Genomic DNA, 25,740 nt, shown 5'->3' on the forward strand with positions numbered 1-25,740 from the left:
CTGCAGTAGAGGCTCATTTATATGTTAATTGATTCCACTTATCAAAATTATGCTGCGGAACGTTAAATACGTTTCACAACAGATTACTAGAATCGTTTTAGTCAGCTTTCAGTATCACGACATTCATTTATATAGGACCACTCGAACTTCCACTCTGTTAGTAAAGAATGGATCTAAAAAAGAGTTCCCTGTACAGATGAATGTGGACGTCAAACACATTTTATACGTAAATCTGTCATAGGGTACGTTCTCAGCAAAAGTTTTCGTTGGGTTCTCGTTCGTTAAACTGTCAACCATAATTACATCACGTATTGCTAAATAACATCAATAATTTTCATTTCGGACCAATTATCCTCTATCACTAAATAGTCTAAGTCATTATGATGAATTACTTCCGAATTGCTATCTGCGATAACATTTTTCAGTATTACCTAATAGACGAGACTTGAATTAGGGCTGCACAGGCTACGTTGATCCTTTTTTATGACTGCCTTTTTCTTTCTGACACAGGCAGTGTCTGTCACACGCAGCAAAAAGAGTCATCGTGCCTCTCGGATAGAGGACGCTCGGCCCCAAGCGTCGAGGGACTTGTATGTATCGCCCTCGTTCTAGTTTGAACGAAGGAGTAAGGACAAGCCGACAAATCTTCTTTCTTTAGTGCTCCGTTTTACTTTGCTCCTTTGCTTATCCTGCATTGTATGTTTTAATTTTTCTTGCTTTTCCCCTCTTACAGTCATCTGTTGCTGATGCTGCTGCTACTGCTGCCGATATTTGGTATGCTAGTGCGGTAAAACGTCCGCCCTTTTCCCTTGCTTCTTGCTGGTCTTTTACTCGTTTCAACCCACTGATTTATTAGGCTGCGTTGAGTACCGTTCGTAAATGAGCACTGCCCTAGCTGAGAGCGGCGACTAAAAGAAGACCGGTGAATAGTAGCAAGGCAAACGTCGAAAGCTGGCAATAGTCAGACGCCCGAACGTAATCCCCAGTTTCTTCGTACAGAGATTGAAAATTGTTGAGTCTCAGGGTTTCAGAACTAGCTAAATCCTGGACAGTGCCTCACGGGTAGGTGCCCTAAATGCCCAATCGTGCGAGAGACGGTCATTGTCTGCTGTTTATTGACTATCGACAGTTCGAACGCTGCAGGACGCTACCCGTTTCACGTCTGTTATCCGCTGCGTCTAATTCTCACTTAGACGATCAGGGTTCACAAAGAAAAGACCTGACGACAAGACTTCAATAACTCCAAGCACGTGCCAATGAGCGTAACCTGATCTAGCTTAGGTAATGTAAACGGGAATACATTAGCGCATACACGTCAACAATGAGGTACGTACACTAAATAGTAAAACGACGAAACAAGGGCTGGCCAATGATAAGGCCGATATGCCTGATAAGTTAAGGGTTCGCGCAAGGCCAGATTAAACCAGAAGACGGGAGCACAAGGATTAGTCAAAAGCAGTACCCAAGTAAACCTAAACTCTATTCTAAAAAAATGAATCTGCATCAAAATGGCTGCGTGGAGACGACTGTATGTTATGGCTCGAAGAACAGTCGTTGAAGAAATATTTATGTCTTTTCCGGCGATTTTCTATTCGCTGTCGCAATGAGAATAGAGGATAAGCACGTTCTAGCCCACCTGTTTCTGCAATTAACCATGTTTTTTTACGCCCCGACTCTATTATCTCCGTTATTGTAGTTTTCTCTGTTTTTTTTTATTAGCATCACTTTGGCTTGTCCTGTAGTGCAGTGCAGCCAGTGGTTAGCCTTCCTTTATATATGGTCGTGCTGCCCGTTCCTCTACGTGCGTCAGCCAGCACGAGATGGCCATATCAGCAGCATAATTATAAGACTAGTTCTGTAGTATTGGCTGAGGTGGCGGCTATACTGCTGTTAGAATGATTAAGGACGGGCGATTTTACATAAAACGCAGGAGCAGTAGCTTTTCGTTTAGTGACTCGGAGCATGGCCGCTAAAAAGTTTGAACTTATTGCGCAAGGAACTTTCGTCTCCATTTTTCGTCCCTGCCTTAAGAGTTGGCAGCAGAAACATCGAGGCGAGTACGGCGATATGGCATCTTCTCTCGGACGCAATTGTACAGTCATTTCCGGAGTAATTGCTACGCCGCCTTCATCTCTGCCTCTATGTACCTAACGTACTTTTAATGTACTTGGTCACGGACGCGTCCGATAATCATGAGAAGAGACGACAAGTAGCGGTAAGAAGATGTAGCTAGTGTGGAGAGAATTTCCGTACGCATATGGAGAAACTGAGAGATGGTCATTGTGAAAAGATCCAGCAGACAAAACGGGACACAGCTGTTACTCCTTTGTGGCATAGACAGTGATGAGTTTCTCGTAACCAATGGCACGAATTGGGATGTAGTCATGTTTGTAATAAAAATAAAGAAGTTGTTAGAAAACATAGCACTAAAATACTCTAGGACTGCCCTAGTTTGCATAACTACAATCCTGTTGTTGGCTTTTAGTCTAAAAAGATGCTAAATTAAATAGAAAAAAATCAAACTGACATATTGTAAACCATGTGAATTAAGTGCTTGTGCTTAAATAAGGTTATGAGTTATGCAGTAATGCATAAAAATTGGGTTAGGTTAGGTTGTTATTATTGTCAATGTCATAATATTATTCAGGCCCTTTACATTTGTTCATACGGCGACGGGCAGACAGCGACAATCATCGTTGCACTGTTCGATAAAAACGTGAACTGTAAACCTTTATAAGCGTTCTTTTCTTTTGTTTTTTTCTTGTCACTGTGGCGACTGACTCCCTCTGGCTTTTTCGGTTCATTTCCAGGTAGTCATCCACTGGTACCGAGTTTAGTTCCCTACTCAAAAGACTTTACAAATCCTTGATGATATGGTAATCTAATTCAAACTACGTCTCTCTATCAGCGTTTGCACAAAAAAAACATATCTTTTAAAAACGACCTTTACACAATAACATGTTTGAATTCAGCTAAAGCACAGACGAGCGCTATCCGATTTCCAGAAGGTTTTCTTCAATAGTAACCAAGCGCTTCCCTCATACGCATGGACGGTCCGCGGAGATAGAATTTGTTGATCTGGGAGATAAGAAAATACAATTACATTCAGCTTCTACATATGTCGATTAATTTTTAAGCAGCTGATTAGATTGAGCGTGGTGCTTGTAGCATAGCTTGTATACACAGATGCCGTTTGTGGAACATTCTTACTGATAGTTTCACAGGTTAATGCTGTACGGATTTGTTCCATGCTGTTATATTATGCTATGTATGAGAAATTAGTCGTAACTAAACGTAAATACTTTGCACCCCCTTAAAAATTTCCCGCCTGCATTTGTCTTTCCTTAAAGATATCCCTACGAGCCTTGTGTATAGTGATTTTAAGATGACGATGCTACGGCAAGATTGTGCGAAAAAGACGGTACCGAATGTTCTTGTACTATTTTGCTGTCAGCTAAATTTCGTTTTTTAACGTCCCGGTAAACCTGAATCCGGCGTAACAGTACGTCACCGTCAGCGTTTCCTCCCCTTCTTATTTTATCTGCTCTTGTGTATACAACGACCGTACACCAGTTCAAAATGAGCTCGCAATACGTGCAGGTATCTTCGTGCATCGATAAGTATTCTCTAAACGTGAACGAGGTGTTCTTGCGGTAGTGTCAGCGAGCTCTAGGGGAGCTGACCTGACCTTGAAGGGGCTTTATCCAGCTCGACTAGAAATACTGTGGAATTGTTGCGAGCAGAGATCAACAAAGTAGAACCTTGTAAAAGATCCTTTCTCATTCTGTTGTTATTGAATAGTCATAATGTCATGGACAGTATAGAATAGAGATGATTCGTTCACTAGAGCAATGTTTCGCATCGATCTGTTTCTTATGTTCACGTTAAAAAACCTCAGTCGAAAATTCACCAAATTTTGTCACCTCATTCACGTCAGAAAATTAATATTCCAATCAATTTCTTAAGTAAAATTTAAGTAAAGACTTGACAAACCAGATCACGTATATATTTTAATCGCACAAAGCTCCTTTGACGAACGTCAGGAGTTATGCAAGAAACATTGAGCCGAAGATCATCTGGCTTTATTTGGAGTTTGGTCGGACGGCGCATCGATATCCTGCACCACCGTGGTTTAGATAGATCGTTCAGAGCCGATGAACATATTTCATTGTAATTAATTGCACACATGATGAAAAACGCTTAACGATATTCATCTCGTCGATAGACGAACCACCATCCTGCCAATCACCTCCCCTTCACGCCGTACCCCCTTCCCTTGTATCGTAGCAAACTGAAGAGCTGGTCAGGCTACGATCGCATTAATTGGGACGGACATGTTTATCAAGACAATAAAACAGGTTGTTAGGTACTAGATTTTATAAGGAACAGTTTAATAGTGCCGGTTTGTAGCTCCGGAAATCCGAAACTATTATCTGTACTTCTGAACGCGTACGTAGATGAGCAGGATTGCATCAGCTCTTTAATGCTTAATGGAGCACTAGTTAACAAACAAGGAAAACATTCGAATTACCTCCGCAACACATTAGTATGACCTATCAAAATGTGCGGTCGTTGAAACTAAATCTTGCAGTATCGAACGTAATGCCCGCACACTGTACATATAGCACTACTCTTTATAAAGGTCACGCTACGGTTAATAAGGCAGATCTAGACGCATAGACAAATAAATAAACAAACATTCACTAGCTGTCCTCCCAAGCGGCAGTTTGTTATTGATCTGTAATTCTAATAGTGTAGTTGTGGAATATTAGGACGATACAATGACGGTTTAAAAGTAGGCCTTCACAATAGCTGCATATAGCAAAAAAAGCTCTTTAAGCCTCTTGTTTTACGTGCGTAAAAGTATAGGTTTTTATGGTACAGAACACGTGACACAGAATGCTCTTTTTAAATTCGCCGATAATTACTGTTTAGTACAAGCTATCGGCAAGGATCTCATTTCAACGTAATTTTTTGAAAAATAAGCCGTTTTACATTATCAGTGTAAGTTATAAGTGAAAGTTGATCAAGGTGATTCATACGAGATGCCGATTTCACTTTGCCCAAGTCGGTAAAAGATACGCTAATGTTTGACATCAATACGAAGATTTCAATTCATGTTTAGATCGTTTAAAGTGATGAAAATCTTGTCAGCTCATATCGATTTAGGTGTCTTTATGATATAGTACCCCTTCTTCATGTAAACTTAATACTCGCCAATAGTTATTGCACTCTTGCGCATTAATTTCAATTTTTATGTAGTACCGTCACCACAGGGTCGTGGCTATGTAACTAGGTTGAAAATCGTAAATTATCTCTTGAAGGTACCCGACATTGTCTCGTCTTGATCTTCTCTACGTATATGTTTCGAACTTAACATCCGGTATCGCTGTTAGGTATTCCATGGGACTTCTGGCCGGCTCCCAGCATGAAACGGGGTGTCTGTGCCCGGATTCGGACCTAAACGTGTTCCTAAGGTTAGCAATCAAATACCCAATAGGCTATTTCGGGCTACCCAATAAGCTAACATAGAAGTCAACGGCCGTTGACTTCTATATTAGCACGAGACTCATAAGCTTTGTGTGCTAGTGCCTCACAAGAACAGAGGAAAATGAAAATAATATTGCTAATATCTTCGATTCTCTCTGTAATGCCACTTGTACAATTTTCAAGAACAAAGATATACTTATTTAAAATAAATGTATACATCTTGTTCACTTCCGTTGTTTTGTGCGTACATAATTGGTAGCTCGTCCGTAAAATGATTCTTAGTTATCATTTTTCTTAGTTCTTCATTTCTTTCCTATTATCTTTGCTTGCAAATAGACTTTTCAGATAACACTTAACCTTCACTTATTCGACCATTGTTGCTGAAAAGAGTCAATTTGACCCGTAGTGTTGAAAGTAAGCAATATAGGTCCTAGTTAAAATGGAAAGCTCTACATCAATGACTGTTACACAGTAACTAGTTCTGAATTTAGAAAACTATAATCTTCGTGCTAAACGTGCTGACGACAAAGAAACACAAGTAAATAAAGATGGTTCATTAGGTAAAGAGTACTCTTGGAACAGCAGGAACTAACAGGTGTTGAGCTTATATAGTTGCGTAAATATATTCTGTGAAATAAATGTAGAACGACTTAGTCAATCTAATCGAGGTCTCACTTTATTGCTTTACTTACTTCATTGATTTAGTAGTTGCAAGTTCTCTATACATTGTTCAAGTTTGTAACCGTATAATTCGGGACTTTACTGTGAGACATATTACGTATGTGCGTACTACGGGCAAGCAAATTTAGCATCTGCTTCTCTCTGCAGTTCATTACTCCTCAATACATTCAATTATAATCTAGAAAATTTTCCAAACTTTCGATTTGTTTCGGGTCTATATATGTCGGGAAGCTATGTGCCAAACAAGCTATAAAATGGGTCTATATCCAGACCCAGCATTGACGATTCAACATCGAAGAATTGTTGCCACACGCGGTATCTAATTTAGATAAACAGACCGATACGGTAAACTATTTCCAAGACAAGATCAAAATAGACAGGAACGCTGAACACGGAGGGCTAATCGTATAATGATGATCGTCAACGGGGCTGTGGAAGCATGTCACGAAGACTGCAAATATACGAAGTCACGTTGGAGGAAAACAATTCGATTCATTTAGACCAACGAGCGTCGGGACGTCATGTTTCAATGCATTAGGATACAAAAGGCAAGGTGAGAAAGTATTAAGATAATACGCACAAATTTTATATACTGCTCTCATTTGGTCAGCTGCTTTTGCTTAAATGTTATCATCCTAACTGTCAATAGTAGTAATCAAGTAGCACATCAACATTGATGTTGACATAGTGCTTACAACCTTGGCTGAACAAGCTACATTTTCAGAACAGCATATACAGAGCCTATAGCAACCTGACCGGGGGCAAACCTCAACGAAATATAGCCCTATTAATGAATGTCTCATGTAATGGAGACAAGCAGGTATATTAATTATATCGGTACGCTTATAGCTAACGGAAGGTCTGCTTCTATAGCAGTTGATCATTAGATGAATACAAGATCTCGTCCTCCTACTAACTTAACAATCTTTGAGGCTTTTTTTTTTTACCTCGGCTACCACGAGCCGCCTTCTTCTGTCGTTGCAGCGAGCTTTCAGTGAAGCGCTAAAAATACGGATCTATTTCGGGATGAGGTTGTGGACTTGGGTAAATTCTGAGAGCAGCTTTATTCCATGCGGCCGGCCGCCACACGTAGTGGTTGTATACGTAAACCATGCTTATCTGGAAAGTTTTTTAGAGAAAATTTTCTATCAGAACCACTTCCTCTCTGTAAATACCTCGAGATCCAGAAGCCGATTAAGCTAGCTAGAAATAATTGCATTTTTTTTTACTTAGTTGCATCTCAGAAATACGGAAAAAGGATTTATTCTAATATTTCTGTTTAACTATACCCTAGCGTTGCATTATACGAGCCAGTAGACTTTTTCGATACATACGTCGCTTGGCCAGATAGTCGTTTTATGTTTCTACGGTGCTACGTATACGAGCTCTATTCGATAAGTTAACAATGTTCAAAGATGAACATAACATCGTGAGATCTCTAGAATTCAATTTTTTCATAAAGGGCCAATTCCTATTGAGCGTACGTATGATTTTGGAAATGGAAGAGAGCGGCATTCGGCATTGCGTATAATTAAAAAAATTAACTAATTCAAATATAGAACTTATATAATCAGTTAACGCCGACGACCGAGGTCGTGTAACTATAATATATATAGGGCTTTAATTAATCGAATTGGCTCAGGGTGTCGAACTTTAATAATTAACGTCAATTCGTTTCGAAAATAAAGATAATTATGTACCGCCACTACTTCTGTTTGTAGCCTTAAATAAATTTTAACTCCAGTCTATACCGTGTTAAAGGTATTATGAAATTAACATAGGTACTAGCACTTTTTCCCTTGTTAACCACCAAAAATTCATGGTAGTTCGCATAAACTTTTACTTCAATTTTCATTTTCTAATTTGTCTCTTGCCAGTAAAGCGTAAGCCTCCTTATAATGCTAAAAGTCAACGGACCAAAATTTAAGTCGAAGCAACGTCTCACTGCATACGCGCAAAGTTATCTACGTAGAAACGGACGAGTTTAACAGTTCTAAAGCGCAGGAATACTCCTATACACATAAGACACAGGAAAGGGCAGTCGGAGTAAATATGCTACTGCACACTACACATATATTCGGGTAGATTTGCTTATGATGCATGATAGTACGTACGGCCAGACTACTGCAAGGGCACTGCGAAAGCGTTATCTTCGAGAAATGGTTGAAAATGACCCGCACCACACCTAACTAAACTCGCGTGGGTTTATGCATTGCAATGCTGATCCTTCTGGGCCTCACGCGGGTAGGTAGATCCGTGGCTAGGAACAAAGCAACCAGATAAGCGATGCAATAAACCTTTCTCTAAACATGGCACGAACCCTTTCTGAATCGCTTTTCATTTGTTTTTCCTATCGTAAACAAAGTTAGCCAGTTTGTTAGTAGAATAACAGCAATAGCGAGACCTAATTTCCGAGGTATCGATTATGTTTTTGAATTATACGCCAAATACTGACGTTAAGCGTTGCTCTAGACGGCTTGTCTCCAGCATACAACAAATAACAAAGCATTACACCTACAATCGGAACTTCTCTCATGAGTTGTTTCTAATGCTATATCTATTATAGATATTTAAATGAAGGGTCATTCCTGTTAGTCATATCTATTCAATATAACCATTATTTACCGATCGCAGTTTCAATTAGAGGTATAAGCCGCTCATAAATAATTTTCGAAAAATCCCTCTGTTCCGCAGATGACCATTTAATAGTAACCAGTCGCAATAGAATATAGCTATGGTATTTTGTGGAATCGCTCGAGCGCCTCCACCCTTTTCCGCTATGATGAGTCAACAAACAAACTCGGTTTATTTGAGCGCCAAACAACAAATGAGAGTGAAAGGGAGTCGGCTGGATTTGCCATTGCCGCCGTCCTTGATTTGACTCTTCGCTCGTTGTTCTTTTTACCATCAGTCTTCGTTCCTGGCTAGAACAAGCCTAATTTAGAAAGGGCATCAAGAAAGTGCAGTGGAAGCCCATCTGCAGCAGCTTCAATCGTTGCGCCGGCATCACTGCTATAGCCAACGCTGTGGTGGAGAACCAAACGACTGCGGCTGGCCACTGTGTCCCTTATGGTACTAAGTTGGTACAGCAACACGCTACAGGTTGACGCTACCAACTATGTTCAGTGGCAGTGGCGGTGGTAGCCTGAAACCGTAAATGCGCCTTCCAACGACGTGTCTTTTACTTTACTTACATACCTGGCCGCATCTTTGATCAGGCGTCGCGTTTCCTCCACACAGCGCGCCGGCCGTCCGTTGGCGGTATCAATATCAATAGCGGTAACATTACCGCCGGGACTCTTTCCCAACGTCACTCGTCCAAAAAGTATTCTAACTGCTTCGCCATCATTACGACGTCTCGGTGGTGCTTTTGTCATCGAACACCTTCCGTTTTCGAAAGACGACAGTAGCGGCAACACCGGTAACGACGTCAGCCACAGCGAATAAGGGCGGACCACCGAACAATGCCAAGACACGGCAAAGACAGTAAAAATCGCAGCAGGGAATGGAGCCCTAACAGACAGGGTTGATTGTGGCAGCACGACAAGCCAGAAATGTAAGGTAACGTGAGGCGATGCCAGGTAAGACGATGCCGAACGAGCGAGTAGCATAGCAAAGAGTAGGGATAAACAATGAGTATAGAAAAGGGGAAATTTTTGATTCCTAATGGCGTGAAAAAGTTCTCTTGATTGCCACACAAAATCCCCACATGCCCTCCTGCCTTCACACCGGCACATACTCGGACACAGACTCGCGAGAACGAAGGCACGTCTTCGCGTTACGCACAACTATCTGACGGAGCTGTCGCTGTATTCCGGTTTCTTCTTTCCTTCTCCCGAAGTATCGTACCTCAATCTTCTTCGCGGACAGACATAGTGCAAAAAAGCCCTTTCCCTTCCACAGTGGTCATGTTCTCGCCTGGACCTCTGTAGTGGGGCTTCTGGAAACGCAAGGGGCAAAGGGAATTTTGTAATACGTACCAGAAGATGCTGAGAGGAAGAGACGTAGTTGAACGAATAAAAGAGCAACTCTTACGTCGCACTGCTGCTTGCCGAAAGTCCCTGGCGTAAACGCTACCACACATGAGCTGGCCAATTCGACTATCTATTCGTCTATCTGCCTATTTAGCAGAACGGGAAGTGGGGCTAGTATTGGAAGTAGCAGCAGGTCAGAAGCGCTAAAATTGGCAAGGTCCTTGAAACGAATTGCATGAAGGCGAGGAACTATGCTACTATATACGTTAGGTCGTAGCGGTACGTAATGCTTATATGAATGTGACGACGATTAGGAGGTCTTCAGATGGTACGTGAGACTTGACCAAAGGCCTCGTCGCTGTAGTCGGTCCTATGACTGTTGCACTGCTCTGAGCGTAGCCAAACTCTGATTTAAGGAAGACAGAATAATCAAAAGGATCCGTATACAAATACTATTACTTTAAGGTAAAGCTTCAAGCACAAAAACAACGACGCCAACGGTCAAATATTTAGTCGCGTAACACGTATGACTGGTTTCGTTCATTTAAGGCTGTAAAAGAATAAAATGTCCAATGGGACCTGCATTCTGAACAAAATAGGAAGATTACGAAAAAGGTTACCTATAAAAAAATCTGTCGCAGTCAAATGCTGTTTTATGGATTCACACTGAAGTATGACTGAAGCTGAATGCAGCTAAGTATAAACCTAAAGATCTCTTGGTGACGGCTCGTAGCACTTATGGGACCCACTATAGAGCCCGTATTATTTAGAAGAACGAAGTGTACGGAGTCCACCTTTTAGATGTTTTAACTAGCAAAAAATCAAATGTGCAAATATAATAGAAACAAAAATTGTTAGCTGATTTTTCATTTTGAGGGCACCAAAGACAATTGATATTATAAAGAAAATTCTTGCAATTTCAAAGCAGATACAGCCCCCGTGTCTACAAAGGAATAGCTTAGAGCGGCTTCGCGAGGTCCCGGTATTCTGATTTTAACTACGAAAGTAATTCAAATTATGGAAAGAATAGGCGCCTATCTGTTAGATACGTCTTTTCCATGTTGCCCTCTTTTTCTACACGTCTGTTATGTCATTTGTTTAATATTAGAGTTAGCGTCAGGACAATTATATTCTTCGGAAAATGCTTCGGTTCATTAAATATATATGCAACCTGCTGAACGATACTTGTGGGCTAAATCAGGCTAATGGTTATGTAGCTTATCAGCCTTTGTTTGCTTCAATAGACGCGAAAGATTCACCTGCTCTATATGCTACGGTTTACAACTAGACTCAATGCAAGTTCCGCACGGTTTTGAGCTGAACTTCGTAGCGCCTCGTTTTAGAAACTTTCTAGGCATGTTGAACTGTACTGGCGAACATAAATTGTTCAAAATCAACATGGGCTAATAAGACCACAAAGTCACAAACCAGCCCAGGTGCGTGAGTAAAAATACTACTAGACGTAAAAATTTTAGTTGATAAAGAAAGGATTGAGGAGTGCTTTGTATACTCTATGGCTGTTAGACTTCATTTGGAGTATTTAAGCGGGCAAATTAACAGGAACATGGTTATCGAGACGAATCCAACTTGTACAGTTCTTTGCTGTTCTATATTAAGTTATATATATTCGGTGGGCAACTAATATACCCTCCCCTAGAAAATCATATTTCTAAGATTTGTTTACACAGAAAGATTCGGTAACAAACTATGTAACCGCTGAACTAACATTACGCTGCAGTTCAAGTGAGCTGCATGAACCCTCCCAAGCGTCATATAGCAGGACGCTGCTGATTCACTTTTCTAAACACGAAAACCATTTTTTTGTGCCTTGAGGTAATAAGGGGGAAAGCCGAATGTCCAGAATTCTCTACCAGCGATCGAAGAACAGTGTCGTTGCTACCGCTATGGCGTTTTATACTTCCTATGCCCTCAATTTTTCTGGCCTGAATGGCGGCCAACGAAAGCATCAAGAACGCTTCAAGCTCGTTGAAAACAGACTGGCTAGAACGATCAGCTGGTGACAATACGTTCAACTACTTCTTTTTATAATGTACTCTTGTTCACTTCACAAGCGAGACTAAATACGTGTATTTGATAATGAGACTACTAGCCAACAACAACAGAGATACCTGCTTCAAGGTGCGTTAGGGGCGTACTTGTAGACCAAGCCGTATATTTCATAGGATTTGATTTCAATATTTGAAGAAAACCGCCTATTAAACGCCATTCAATTCTATACCCGTTCTGTGAAACCAATCGAACGTAGCCCTGATCTGTAATTAAGGAAATCGTACGTTTGATATACTCAGGATTACTGTGATACAAATGTATTTACATATAGAGAATAGGAACGCAGTCCAAATTACACATATCATCAAAGCGCTTGTTTATACTTTGCAGAACGCAAAAAAGTACTTGGAAAATCACTACATAGACACGCTGTACTGTATTGAAACATTACTTATTGAGAATAGAACAAGGTTCTAGCTAGCCCTCATCACAGACAATACAAGACACCTTTTGTTGCAGCGTCGTAATTCTAGCATGCTGATATACAAATAGTAGGTAAATGAACGCAGGTCTAGAGATCCAAGGCACACAGTTTAGGTCGAGTTCTTGGAAGAATCAGCCGATTAATGCAATGCAAGAACGTAAGATTTGGACATTTATTACCATTTCAAACGTAAAAATCTCGTTTAGAGCAGTCCGCAGACGAGAATGTCGATGGATGAAGCCGTGAGTTTTTAACTGTAGTCCTGAAGATGGCAAAGCCTGAAGGCAAAAAAACCCGCATTGAAGACCCGTTCAGTATGACTGAAACGAACTAGTATTTAACACTTATAGTATCTGAACCATAGCATGCCGTGTGATTCAGTCTTCCGTCCAACCCTTTACCACATAAGCTTGCCGGCATAAATACTGCTGATAAATCCCTCTGATTCGTACATTTTACCCAATAGTTACCGAAGCGTTTTTAAATTCGTAAAATTAACCCCTTACACTAGATTTGCACGTTCGTTTTGTGACTCTAAACGTGCCGAAGAGCGGCCTGACGTTAACAGAAGCCTTCTCTTCTGGCTGTAATTAACTGAAACACGGTTGCTACCCCCCCCCCCCCCCGCCACTAACTAATATCCCACATTTAAATTTAGCCTAAAACTGGAGCAGTAAACGTCATCTGTTTAACCTCGGCGGTAAGGGGAGGGCACGATCGTAGCAGTGACGCCTTTAGAAACCGCTTGTTCATCGCGTACAACCCAACTAGCTTGCATGTTGCGTAAATTAACTAAACAACGACGAGTCTGATGTTATACAGTAAAAAGTGCAATCAAAAGTAGAAATTTCTGAATAACGTAGAACACACAAACAAGTGTTTAAAAATAGTAGCTGTGCTTCGCATCAATCAAGACTCGATAGTCTTCCGATAGAACCCAACCGGTCCTGTAAAATGTCGAGGGTGTTTGAAATCTCGTCATCTACTCGCTCGATACTGAAACGCGTGCAAGTCATAAAGGATGTAGATTGGCTGTTTTGTATCATATATTTCTACTGAAATAGTGAATTCTCTTAAAATTAATTCAGTCGAATGAGAAACAATTACCTTTGCCATTAAGGATCGCACATGCTGTTGCGATTAACTTCAAGAAGATATTCTTATTGAGAAGATACGGTAATTAGCAGACATACAATGTATGGTCATCAATGTCATATATCGAAGCATTTTTGGAGTATACCATAATCAGTCATAAACTTCTGAATAATGAGCAGCAGTTGTTTAGTAAATTAGGCTTCGTTACATTTATCCTGTGATATTAGTATATATATATATATTATTGTGGACATAATTAGGGTAGCCTGCCTTAACGTAAATCACCTATTGCGGCACATGGAAAATTGGGTCAATATCTTCAAAGGAAGTTTGAACCCAATAATGTTTACCAGACAGTCTTCATTTATTCTTGTTTCCAATTTACGTGCGTAGAAAAACGATGGTGAAGATAAATGGAATCAAACCAGAGCACTGACAAGTCTCGACCACAGTTATAAATGAGTTTTCCTGATACCTCTCTATATATATAGGACAGGTGATAGGTTTAAGTCGCTCATCACAAGGTCCAATGTATAGTTTATCGCTATGCAAAACATTCTGGACATAACGACAAACCCACCTTTCCGGTAACTCGGTCTAATAGTCTAGTTTTTTGCACTCTATACGTGTAGGCTGTAGTAAATCCAGCTACAGCGCACAATTCTTTGAATTACGTAGCAAAGTGACCCCCGAGAGGCGCGCCTCCTGGAACAACTCTCACTGCCTGTCATGTTTTGTGTTCATGAAGTAGCCAACATTCAACAACTGCTTTAAATTATTGCATTTTTTTGCCCTGTTGTTTTCTGCCAGTGAAAAAGCTAAGGGTGGCTTCACTGTGTGACGGAGATCAGATTTTCATAAAGGATTGGCAAGAAATGCCTGACTTGTGTGACACCCAATCTGAATTAACTTGTCATCTCAGTCCTGCCTAAAACACTTGGCTGTGCAACTGCTCAGTCTTTTTTTTTTCGTTAAACTCGTTGTGAATGTAGAAGTCTCTATCACCTTTCTCACTATGCTATACTATACGAAAACTAAGTTTCTATAATAACTCGCAAATAGCTTGATCATAAGTACTCGTTTACTTTTTTCTTTGATAAATCATATATATAATTGTCAAACATCTTTATAATAACTAAGCCGATTTGTGTTTATGAACTATAAAATATAATATGATCCTCTACTATTCGCGATGATTATAGCGAATCAGTCATACGCGAAGTCTCATTGCTTTAACTTTACTAGAGCGGTGGCAGTGTTTTCGCTATTTGTTTACTGTAAAAAGACTCACCGCGCTAAAATGATCAGGGATCGAACGATTACGACGATGATAAACAAACTTTTAGCTAGTCGCACATCAGAGCTAAGCCCACATTTATTCCTGGCGGAACCTGACTTGCTCCTTAGGGCCCAGTACATTATTATTATCATTAATATTACCCAGAATAATGTCAAGTCTCAGCTTCAACCGCTGCTGGTGAAGATTCAACGTTTCGGTTTGAAGTTGAAGGTCAATCACCGCAGATTAAAGCAGAGCTGTCATTTGGGATAGAGGCAATAGACGGGAGCCGTTCGATGGATGCGGTTAACGTCAAGAGTATAGTTTTACATCTCACTCGCTGTCTGCCTAGAGCAAATGCGTGCAACGTTGCAATCAGTGTTTTGTTTTTTAAGTGTAGGTCAGGTGAAATGAGTACCCCTGGCATTGCAATGGCTCACAAGAGCGCACGGTACGCTGATAACGTCTGAACCTGCGTCTATCTGCTTTTGTTCGAAGGGTATGTAGATTCTGTGTGTTTCGAACACGGTGAATTGTATGTACACAGTAGTGAGATCATTTGATTGAGTTAAGCATTCCTTAGTTTGTTATTAGCTACAAGATTTCGTTGGATTTCTTCAACTGGACAGCCAATGTAAACAAATGCTGCGTTCATTTCGAAATTCTGCGACGACGCGCGCGACAACAAAAATATAGGGAAAACAGTATGATACAGATAATACAGGAAAATTATAAGCATTCTGCACCGCACAAATACAACAGCATTTGTAAGTACCTTAGCTACTCTTAAGTATAGCGGTTCGTCGTCGTTCTCGTTTTTCGTTTACTGTCGAATCGCACATGTCAGTATGAAAAATTACATTATCTAACGTGATACCGTACTTTATCCAATGGACATACGCATTTTGTGCAGCCCTTGTGGGTTCGCAACTGCGCACTATAGCCTCGACAAATTTTAGTATTTTCTACGGTAGTACAAATTGTGTTTTTTAATTATTACAGGAAGCTGAGTTGCTTTTTGCTCCCAGTGCGACGACTTCGTCATGTAAGGTAATTGTGAAGTTACTTTACGTCATCGTCAGCAATCGGCAGGAATCCACAGCCTCATCCTGATACAATCAAATATCGCTCAAAATGCTTCACACGGAAACTATACAGAAAATGCCTATAACATCAGCGACAATAGCGTGCAAGCAGGCACGGTTACCAGTGAACCTAAAGCGTAAGGAACTGCATTCGGCCGGCTGCGAACTAGGGGCAAACTTTAGGTCACGTTTAAGCCCTATGCGTCATTTGTTTTCGATCGACAGCAGAGAAAAAAAAGGGGCAGATACGACTAGAAGGGCGATAGGGGTTTGTCAGCGTAAAAACACTGCAGAACAAGTAAAATAGCTGGCGCGAGCAAGCGGAACGAGTGCTTTCACCGTGAGCCGTTAGTACTTGTAAGGACGAAGCGTTACAGAAAGGAAGACAGTTTTCGAATCGGGGATCCCTGAAGGATAGTGAAGCAAATAAAGTACATAAAGCATTTGTTGAAAGATTAAGATTTACCGGTAGATAACTAATATAGAAGCAGACGCAAATAAAGGTGTACATAATGAGTATCTTGCGAAGTATGCAATTTTCTAAATTGTGTATTTTGATTAATATGGCGCAAGCTGGCCACTTTCAATTACACGGAAGACCTTCAGGACGAGGACGTGGGCACGTTAAAAAAAGAGAAGCGTAACAAACACAATTGTAGTTTTTAGAAAAGTTTACGATCGCGCATTCACTATGGACCATTTACAATATTATAAGGTGGCATACATTTGACTTGTTTGAATTTGTTTCAGCGGAACCTTAACACAGGAATGGCTTAGTCAATTAAGCAATTGATTTTCTAAGAATATTTTAAGCATAAACCCATGCCAACATTGACTATTGCGTTATGTTGCTGCTGCTGCTGCTATCATGCTTTATCGTAGTCATCAAATATCCATATAATTATCAGTCAATCACTAGTTCTTACCAGGTTCCATTAAGTTGCCCAAAACTGCTAATAATTCCATATATACCTATATTTCTTTTATTGCAGCCGCATACAAACGATGGCACACTTTGTCCGCAATTCCTCGCCGCGATGATATCATTGCCGTTCAGCTTTCTCTTGGATCCCTCGTGATCGACTTGTTCTAGTCCAATCGTTCGACGGTTGTGAAATTGCCCGTTCAACTCAGGACTGCTGATGCCAGCTTGGCGGGCTGGCTTCTTTTCTCAGATAAGATCATTACTGGACGCGCCCCGATTTACGCCTGCTCCACTCGAGGCAAGCGTGACACTCATAACCGAAGCAGATATTCTTTCCACTATCTAATCCAGCAGCCTATTGTTACGGAAAAAAAGGCCACGGTAGCGTGTTAAGTCAGACGACGAAGACAAGAAGAAGGAGAAGGGAAAAGTCTACCGCCTACCGCTCTCGCTGTCGAAAGGGATACCGCCGTAAGAACAATGCAGCAACGTCCAGTATAGCAAACTACAAGACAGGTGTATCTGTATTACTATATAATAAAGACTAGCCTTTTGCAGCAACCGTCAAATAAATGTGCGCGTCTGTGTGCGAAAAAGAAATAAAGTAAAAGTATACAGGGATGGAGAACATGTGGGAAATGTGACTAGTCTTATGTGACGCCGTGCTGCGTACGTTGACTCTTTGGTAAACATGCTTATTCGAAAAGACCGTCATCGGAGGACTCTTCGACGCCGGTGATGATATAAAGACATCAGATCGGATCACTTTTTGCCCCGTCTGCGATCTTCCATGCGCCTATACCTGACACTTTTCGTTCGCCGTTTTACGATAATTTTTCTCGTCTCAATCCAGCAACCCATCGTCCTCATGAGTTTTAGACGTTTGCTTCAAATGTTCTCCGGTCCTTCTTAATCGGTGCCCTATAGGGCTTCTCTCACGGCTTTTTCCCCATCACTGTGGCTTTTATCCACTTGATGACATTTTTGATTATATTTGCGCGATGTCGGTACATGGTTGAGTGTGCGTAACTAGTGTGTGCTTCTTAGTGTCTCTGCACATACACATGCATATCTAAATCCGTACGCGAGTAGCAATGGGAGTATCTGGGAAAGTCTGCTCGTTTTGCTTTACGCTGCATGCCTATGTATGTGTTTGTTTGGCCTTCCGCTGAAAATCCAAGACGCTTGTTTAAAACTCCAATACAAAATCGACCCAAGGGTAACGTTGCTTTAGTTGTCTTCGAGTGCGCATTATAGAGCTCGCAATTGTATCAGATTAGGAATAGGCAACGCAAACAAAACGATAGAGTTTCTAGCGTTCTAGGAACAAGAATATCCAATGTCTAAGCCAACCCTTTATAGAATGTCGATTTTTCTTTATGAAATATACTAGCACGTTGAAAATAGCGACCCGGATCGACACCAAGCCATACACACATTTATGGGCACGTATTAGTTAACGGTCCATGTTCTGAAGATAAACCAAAGACTTTAACTTCTGTCACTCACACAGCGAACGACGTTTTTTGAACCTATACAGCCTTAGTTAGGTGAGGCACAAATGAAGGCACGATTCTTCTCGCCCACTGGTCTACAATCAAGCTATCTTCTTCGGTAGACAAATTGGCCACTATTGTCGCTGATATAGTCTAGAGCACAAGGTAGCTCCCTGAATAGTCCACATCGTGGCAGCGCAACGCCTGCTTAATACGCGAACTAAAAAGATCCACATAAGCAGAGCCTCTCGTGACAGAAAAGTTAGAAATGCAGACCTTAAGTTCAGTCGCACTCGCTGGATCATCATGACCTCATGCAAAGCCGAGCATAAGTCAACACATGCATTTAGACATTGTATAGCGGAAGTGCGCACAAATCTAAATCGTACAAAAATCCAAATCAGGTAACTTGGCAAGAGTGAGTGGTTAGTTTCATTAAGCTCTTTTTCCCCTATTCAAGGGCAGTCAGATCCGAATCTCTGAATCGAAAATGGCGTAATCAGAGAACATCTAGCCAGAACGAGTAGCAAGTCCGTACGTCGAATAATGACCACTAGATGTTAATAGAGAGGAAATAGCTATTTTAGGATTGCGACATTACTTTCTGCAGTATTTAATACCGTACAACAATTCAACCGCTAACGTTAGTTGAGTTTAACACGGAATTTATACATTACAAACTTCACGGTCCAGCAGTATATTACAATTTATTTTTTCGTAAGGACAAGTCATACTCTATAAATAAAATCTGTTGCGAAAACACTACTATCGAACTGGCGCATCACACAAACCGTTTCTATACATCATTTACGTGACCGGCATAAATTTGCCGGTATAGATTCAAAGTGGTCAAGAACCTACCTAAAGGTGTTTCTTTAATCATTATTATTCTTGTCTGTATAACTACCGCTATTAAAAAGCATACAGCAGTTGTTTTTTACCAACTGAAGATGGGTCATTCTAAGGACAACAGCACACATATCGATGCGATGGGGTGAAAATCGAACCTCTTAAGGCCTGTGTAAATTAAATGACACTAATAAAACATCACGACGTACGCGCATTTTACGTATTGAAAAACCGGGCCGCCGATATGACAGGAAAAGGAGACAAGCTTTTGTCGTGGGACAGGATGGCAAAAATATGATTATTAGAGTTTTCTTTTGGACGGACACTTTTACACGCCAGCAATTAGCTGGCAGCGAAGGACTATTATGTATATATATAACAGATATACAACTAAGACTTTTAAGCTCTAAAGAGGCTTTTGTACAAAAACGGCAGCTATAGAGGAAGCTTTGTTGTGGTCATACAAATCCATCTTAATTGCACCTTTGTACCTAAATGTTGGTTTTATCATGCGCGAATAGACAATGTACAAATTAAATATAACGGCGACGCATTGTCACCCCTGCGCCCAGACAGGCGCACCAATCAACGGCTACCCGTGCGTGATCAGATCCACAATCGTCGTCTAATACTAAAACAAACACTGCTAGCATTCGTTTATTGTCGGGTGTCTGGGAACGAAATGTTTTAGGAGGTGAAGGCCTGTTGCCTCGAAACTAAATGGGAAGACATTTTTTTCAAATTCGAGTACAAGTTCCGGAAATATTACTTGCATTTGGGGAGACGCTCGCCGAAGCGAAGTTCTTTTACAAAATGTGCGTATGAAGGTTTGCATGGGGATCAACTCGCAAAAACTGAGACATGTGACAAGAAAACCGTTGTACACGAAAAGGTGATAGTATAATTTCTCTGACGCGAAAGGCCTGATCGATTTCACACGTAGATGCGCCTTTCCTGCTACAGATAACCTCGCATTCATTTGACTGCTATCCAACAGCGCAGCTTGTAGGAAGTATTAACCTGTTTGAAACATACTTTTTACTCTAGATAGACAATTAACCCCCTGTTGTATACAACGGGGTTTACCAATCTGACGAATAGATCATAAATGCAATATCAATGAAAGCAACATGATTGTTTCAGGTCAAGCTATCCGCACGTTGAATTCCAATAATTTATAATACAAATCACATATGTGAAGGCAAAGAGATTTAAGATTAAAAAAAATGATGATACGCTGTACTATGTTGCAACATCGTGTTCTTCCAAATGAGACTAAGCATTATTAATGAGCATTGCTCACAGACCTTTGTTGGCAACGTCACGATTAGTACTGTTTAAGGCTTTACGGTAGTCTGCGTACATATACGTATGTGCACGTAGACTAGCACATCGTTTAGCGTCGGAGTAAATAGAATTTATAATACAGAAACATATAATACCTCGAATCTGATAAATATATAGCAGCAGCTTCTCTAGCTTGTCAGTGCGGCTGTTTATGGGGAAGTACGAGATAGCATTTGACTCTGTGCATTCTAAATCTTGAAGTGTGACACTGAAGGTTATTCAGGTACGTATTTAACAGAGCTGTGCCTTAACCTAACGCCGAAAAATTCCAGTTCTAAAAAAAAAATGGAGAAGAGCGTAAGAACTATCTAATGTGTTTCCATTAGCTTAGCAGGCGATTGACTAGACGGACTATTAAAGTTTTCCTTGGCCTCTCCATCTACATATTTGAAAAACCACTGTCTACTGTCTCATTGAAATGCATCTATTAGCTAGAGTTTAGTTAGTCGCTCGGCAAACTATATATGCTGGTATTAGAATAAGCGTAGCTCATTGGAGAATAACGACTGGAGCTTTTTAAGATACACTATCATTTCGTTTTTTGAAGTACACTAATAACCGTTCCGACGAAGCCTCTCGGGACGCGCAAGTACGCCTGATCGTACTGTAACATATTCCGCTACTCAGAAGCTAACCGTCTGAGCAACAATCGTGTCCTATGATTAGCTGCGAAGTTGATATCAGTTTTGTGTACTCCACCTTGGTGTTGCATCTCTGGTATCTGACCGCGAACAGATACCTACTAAATGAATGGTAATATAGTAAATGTATAGAACGTTTCAAAGTCTTAATAATACAATAACTCGTACTGTAGTTAATTAGCATGTACGAAGTGCGTGAGTAATTCAAAAGAGAGTTGAAAAATCCAAAGTTCGAAAATCAGCAGACTTCAATATGTGAGGTCCATAACGGAAACCTATTCATCTCATACTCTCTGTCGAGCTTATCCTCTTAAGGACTAATGAAACGCTCCATTACAGTCGGTTTTTCTAGCTTCATCTCCATAAACGACAGTGCCTATTGAGTATTGTCTATTGAGCATACTACAAAACATGCGTGAAAAAATTAACAAGCCAAGACTTCTTCATGCCCTACTGCCAGGACCTAGTGGACATTCCATTTCCTACGAAGGCTTTGCTATAATGTCTAGTTAGGCAGCCCAACGAAAAAGGCCCTTTGGTCAGTTGCAGAAGCAAAATGCGTATTAGCAATGCTACGCAAATTTAGCTGTGGGTGCAGGGCACATTTGCAGCGACATACAGACACACATGTACGGAGAAATACATAGAAAACATATTAACTCTGTTGCCTTCCTAGACAACCCGCTCCGGGCTGCTCCTACAACCTCTGGCTAACGCCAGTTGCAGCCAAGGCCAGTATCTACAACACAGAGAGAAAACTCGAGAGATACAACAGAAGAATATGGAATGACAGAGGAAAAGGAGGCGGCAGGGAATAGATCGGAAAAAAATGTAACTTCCTCCTTTCAGCAAGGGAGCGGCAGGCCTTCACGGGTAGTATATTGGAACAGGAGCCCAAAGAAAAGCTTTATGGTCCATTCTAGTATCATTTTTGCAATCAGATATTTCGGAGGAGTTGAATATTTCGTAAATTTCGAAGTCCTTTATTCTGCGGTGCTCACCACCGCTCTCCACTTGCCTCTTCTTTTGTTCCAACCTGCCCCGATAGGCCACGGCACAGAAGGACAGTAGCAGCAGTACTAGAAACGGACACTGCGGAAGGAGCCTGCAGTCGTAACGGGTTGTGAAAAGCACTAGGAAGAAAGGCCACATTGGCCTAGTGTTAGTAGGCCCGTGTGACGTGGCCCGTTAATTGTCGGCCACACTACGACCATCAATCTGTGAAGCGTCATCATCCAGTCTAGCAGTCGGCTTCCCAGCCAGTCTCTGGAATCTCGGCTTATGTTCATAGCTTCGTAGGTGTTCCCGAATATTTAACAAAGATAACAGCGACGATAATGAAGAAGAGGAAGTGGAATACGGCATGTTCGCAGGAACACAGTCAATGCGGCCGCGGTTTGAATGCGACGTGGTTACGTTATGATGGGGTTTAACAGCACCGTACTGGAGGCGTGGCGGAGGACGGAGCCGCACGGGTATCCACCGTAACCGTGTGGGCGCAACGCCGCGCACAAACGCTTACTAGATAAGACTACAGTAGTAAAAAGAAGGAGAAATAGTACCATAACAAATTTTGCAGTCTTTAAATGTTTTAGATTTACTAATTGAATGACAAGTGTGATAGTTGAAATACGTTCACTTTTAGATAGTTAGAGACAGGTAACTCTTCTATTTCAATGGATCAACGATCGGCTCGTATCGCATATAATACATCTTTGACCATGCACAAATTTCCCCGAGCTTGAAAGCATGTTATTCAATGATTGTTCTAGAAATGATTGTTGTAACTCATGGATAAATAGTTTTATAGAGAGTTTACAAATACAGCCTTTACTTCTTTGAAACGACCATCAGTCAAGAGCACAAAATGGAAGGGTTAATAATAAAGTGTTCTGAAAGTAAAGATGAAAATCGTACTACTTTTCAACAGGAAGTTTTGATAATCACTAATGGTGTAATGTTATCGAGCTATACTGAAACAAAGTGAATTTTCAATTGCTCAGCGGTACCGTACCAGAAAATACAGTTTCACAAAAACGACCTTCATAATAATTCTATAAAACATTACCTTGCTTTTGACAGACACACATGTATATCTAGCAAACAGCCCGATGCATTATCCTCTCCTGCTTCGGACGTACGATTCGGATCATTTCCCTATGACAATGTTACGAAAGAGGATTTATCAACAGAGTTCTTTCGTCTACAGAAATTTACACATGTCTGTATAGAATAGCTTATATATGTAGAACGGTCTGAGATAGGCTAGCAAGCAAGGACGTACACGCACACAAAAGATTTCTATCAGGGATTCAAGAAAGTTTGTATCGAAGGCGTCAAGTACGGCTTCACTATTACGTCGGTCGACTGCCAATATCAACTTCTGTAGAATAGCGTAAATAAATCAAATTAGATATAGTCGGCACTAATATCATTACAATTTTTAGGCTAGACGATACAGAAATCTGTACCTTCATACGAGGCCTTATCCAACATACTTGTCAAGTATGTTGGATAAGGCCTCGTACATGTCTTTCCACTGTAGAATAACGGCGAATAGGCTCTTCTATAGATATATCCAATTCTGGGATAACTGTTGTCGATGTCCTGTAGCATGACTATCGACATGCTCTGTCAGCGGGCCAAAATTTTCTTTCATTTTGAATTGAGGATACGTCAGTTTCATTGAATGGCGTCTAAGCTTGGTCAATGGTCATTATTCATCACTCATGCAGACCCACTTCTCATTCATCTGTTTGCTGCGGACAAAGGCTCGAAATCTTTAAACAAACCTCAATATAGAAAAGCTCATACATGGGATACTCTCCTTTACTAACCGACGATAGATATAGAGAAGTCGCGCTGCATCAGGGAACGTCAGACGAGCAATCCATGCTATAATTTTTAGTATTATCTATCGAAGTATTTTTCTCACACGTAAAAAGTAGCTTTCTTCGAATTGTACACTGACGCTCAGTATTCTCTATTTGTAACTCCTTACAACTGCGTCCTATAGAGTACATATACAATTATTCAAACGTTCGCTCAGCTATTTAGATGATAACTCGCAACAAATAATTCAAGCGAAAATAGGTAATTTCAACATGCACTTCGAGTGCCCCATGTAAACGTCTTATTATAACCCGTAAGCGCCGTCCTCTGCTGTATCACTATTTTAATGCCCAAGTCGAAGAACAGCAAGTTTCTTCTAACGTATCAACGAAGACAGGTACAGATGAGAAGTTTGTGGAAAATTAACATTATTGTGTAAAACACTGTTCTGATACACGTCTTAAACAAACGCCAGGAATGCCTTCTAAAGTTTCCATAGATACAGGCAAACTTACGCTCTGCTTGATCTAAAATTCAGATTCCGTTCCTGCCAGAAACTAACGGAGAAGAACACTGATATGTTCGTAGTGGTAATTGGTAGTCGTAATTATTGTAAAGTGAATGTTTTTGCTTCGTCCGTTATTTCTAAGCTACAAATGTCGTAAGTGTTAGTTTGCCATCTGGGCTGATACGATTCGTCACAAAAACCGTTCGTCATAACAATGACACATTTGGCAGAGAAATGACGATACCGTTAACGTACAGCAACGTGGTTATTTAAAAGTATCACTGAATTGTATACCTATACTCTTAATCTATATAGGCCATTATACGTTGGGATTTCAAAGATTTGGTTTTGATACGGATGACAGGACCGTCGGATGACCTATTTGCAGTTCGGTTGCAACAGGCAGGTAAAGTGTATTCGATACCTGTGCGGTCGTCGAGGTAGTCGATGAATGCTAAAGGACATTTAGGACAACAGGCAAATAAATGCAATGTTAAATTAAATACCTTAAAGATATTTCCACGCAGTCCAATGATGCATTGTTAACCTAAACCGTTCCTCAGTCTGATGATCTTCCCTTGGGCTTTTCACCACGTTGTGAGATACCCAAGTATTAGAAAGGTCACAAAGGTTACCTGGCTATTGTTCCTACTTGAAACGGCAAGAGGTGCAACGGAATATATGACGCTTGTTCGACTCTTTTCTTGTGTCTCAATGCATCTAAATCGGCACTCAAGCGTCGATGGCGTCTCTGGCCGCTACTACTTCATAAACTGCTTTACGATAGCAATCGATCGCAGAAAAGCAAGTGGTACCGTCAATAACTAGAAACCACATGGTTTCATCCGTACGTTTGAAGAACTGTTTGAGACGCCGTGAAAAATTAATTAAATAACGCTGGAAGCACACGACAGTGTGGCGTGTGCAGAAAACTATAGGGAACGTAAAAGACGGGGCTTGGTAAGCGATATACGTGTATGACATGCTCTACTCCGTTAGCAAAAACTTTGCCATCGATGCAAAGAAAAGGGGGTTTTTAGGGGT

The 25,740-nt window shown here is 40.8% G+C and overlaps 1 long non-coding RNA gene across 1 annotated transcript; it reads right to left on the reverse strand.

Annotated features, from left to right (window-relative positions):
- Positions 1-6,140: 6,140 nt before the first annotated feature.
- On the reverse strand, positions 6,141-10,113 carry LOC147758767 (uncharacterized). Its single transcript, XR_015316938.1, has 2 exons — positions 9,370-10,113; positions 6,141-7,290 (listed from the first exon to the last, which is right to left on the reverse strand). It is a non-coding gene; the product is annotated as an uncharacterized LOC147758767 (long non-coding RNA).
- Positions 10,114-25,740: the final 15,627 nt, after the last annotated feature.

Source organism: Varroa destructor, unplaced genomic scaffold (genome assembly GCF_002443255.2).
Source record: "Varroa destructor unplaced genomic scaffold, Vdes_3.0 BEIS01000001.1, whole genome shotgun sequence".
Taxonomy (NCBI): domain Eukaryota; kingdom Metazoa; phylum Arthropoda; class Arachnida; order Mesostigmata; family Varroidae; genus Varroa; species Varroa destructor.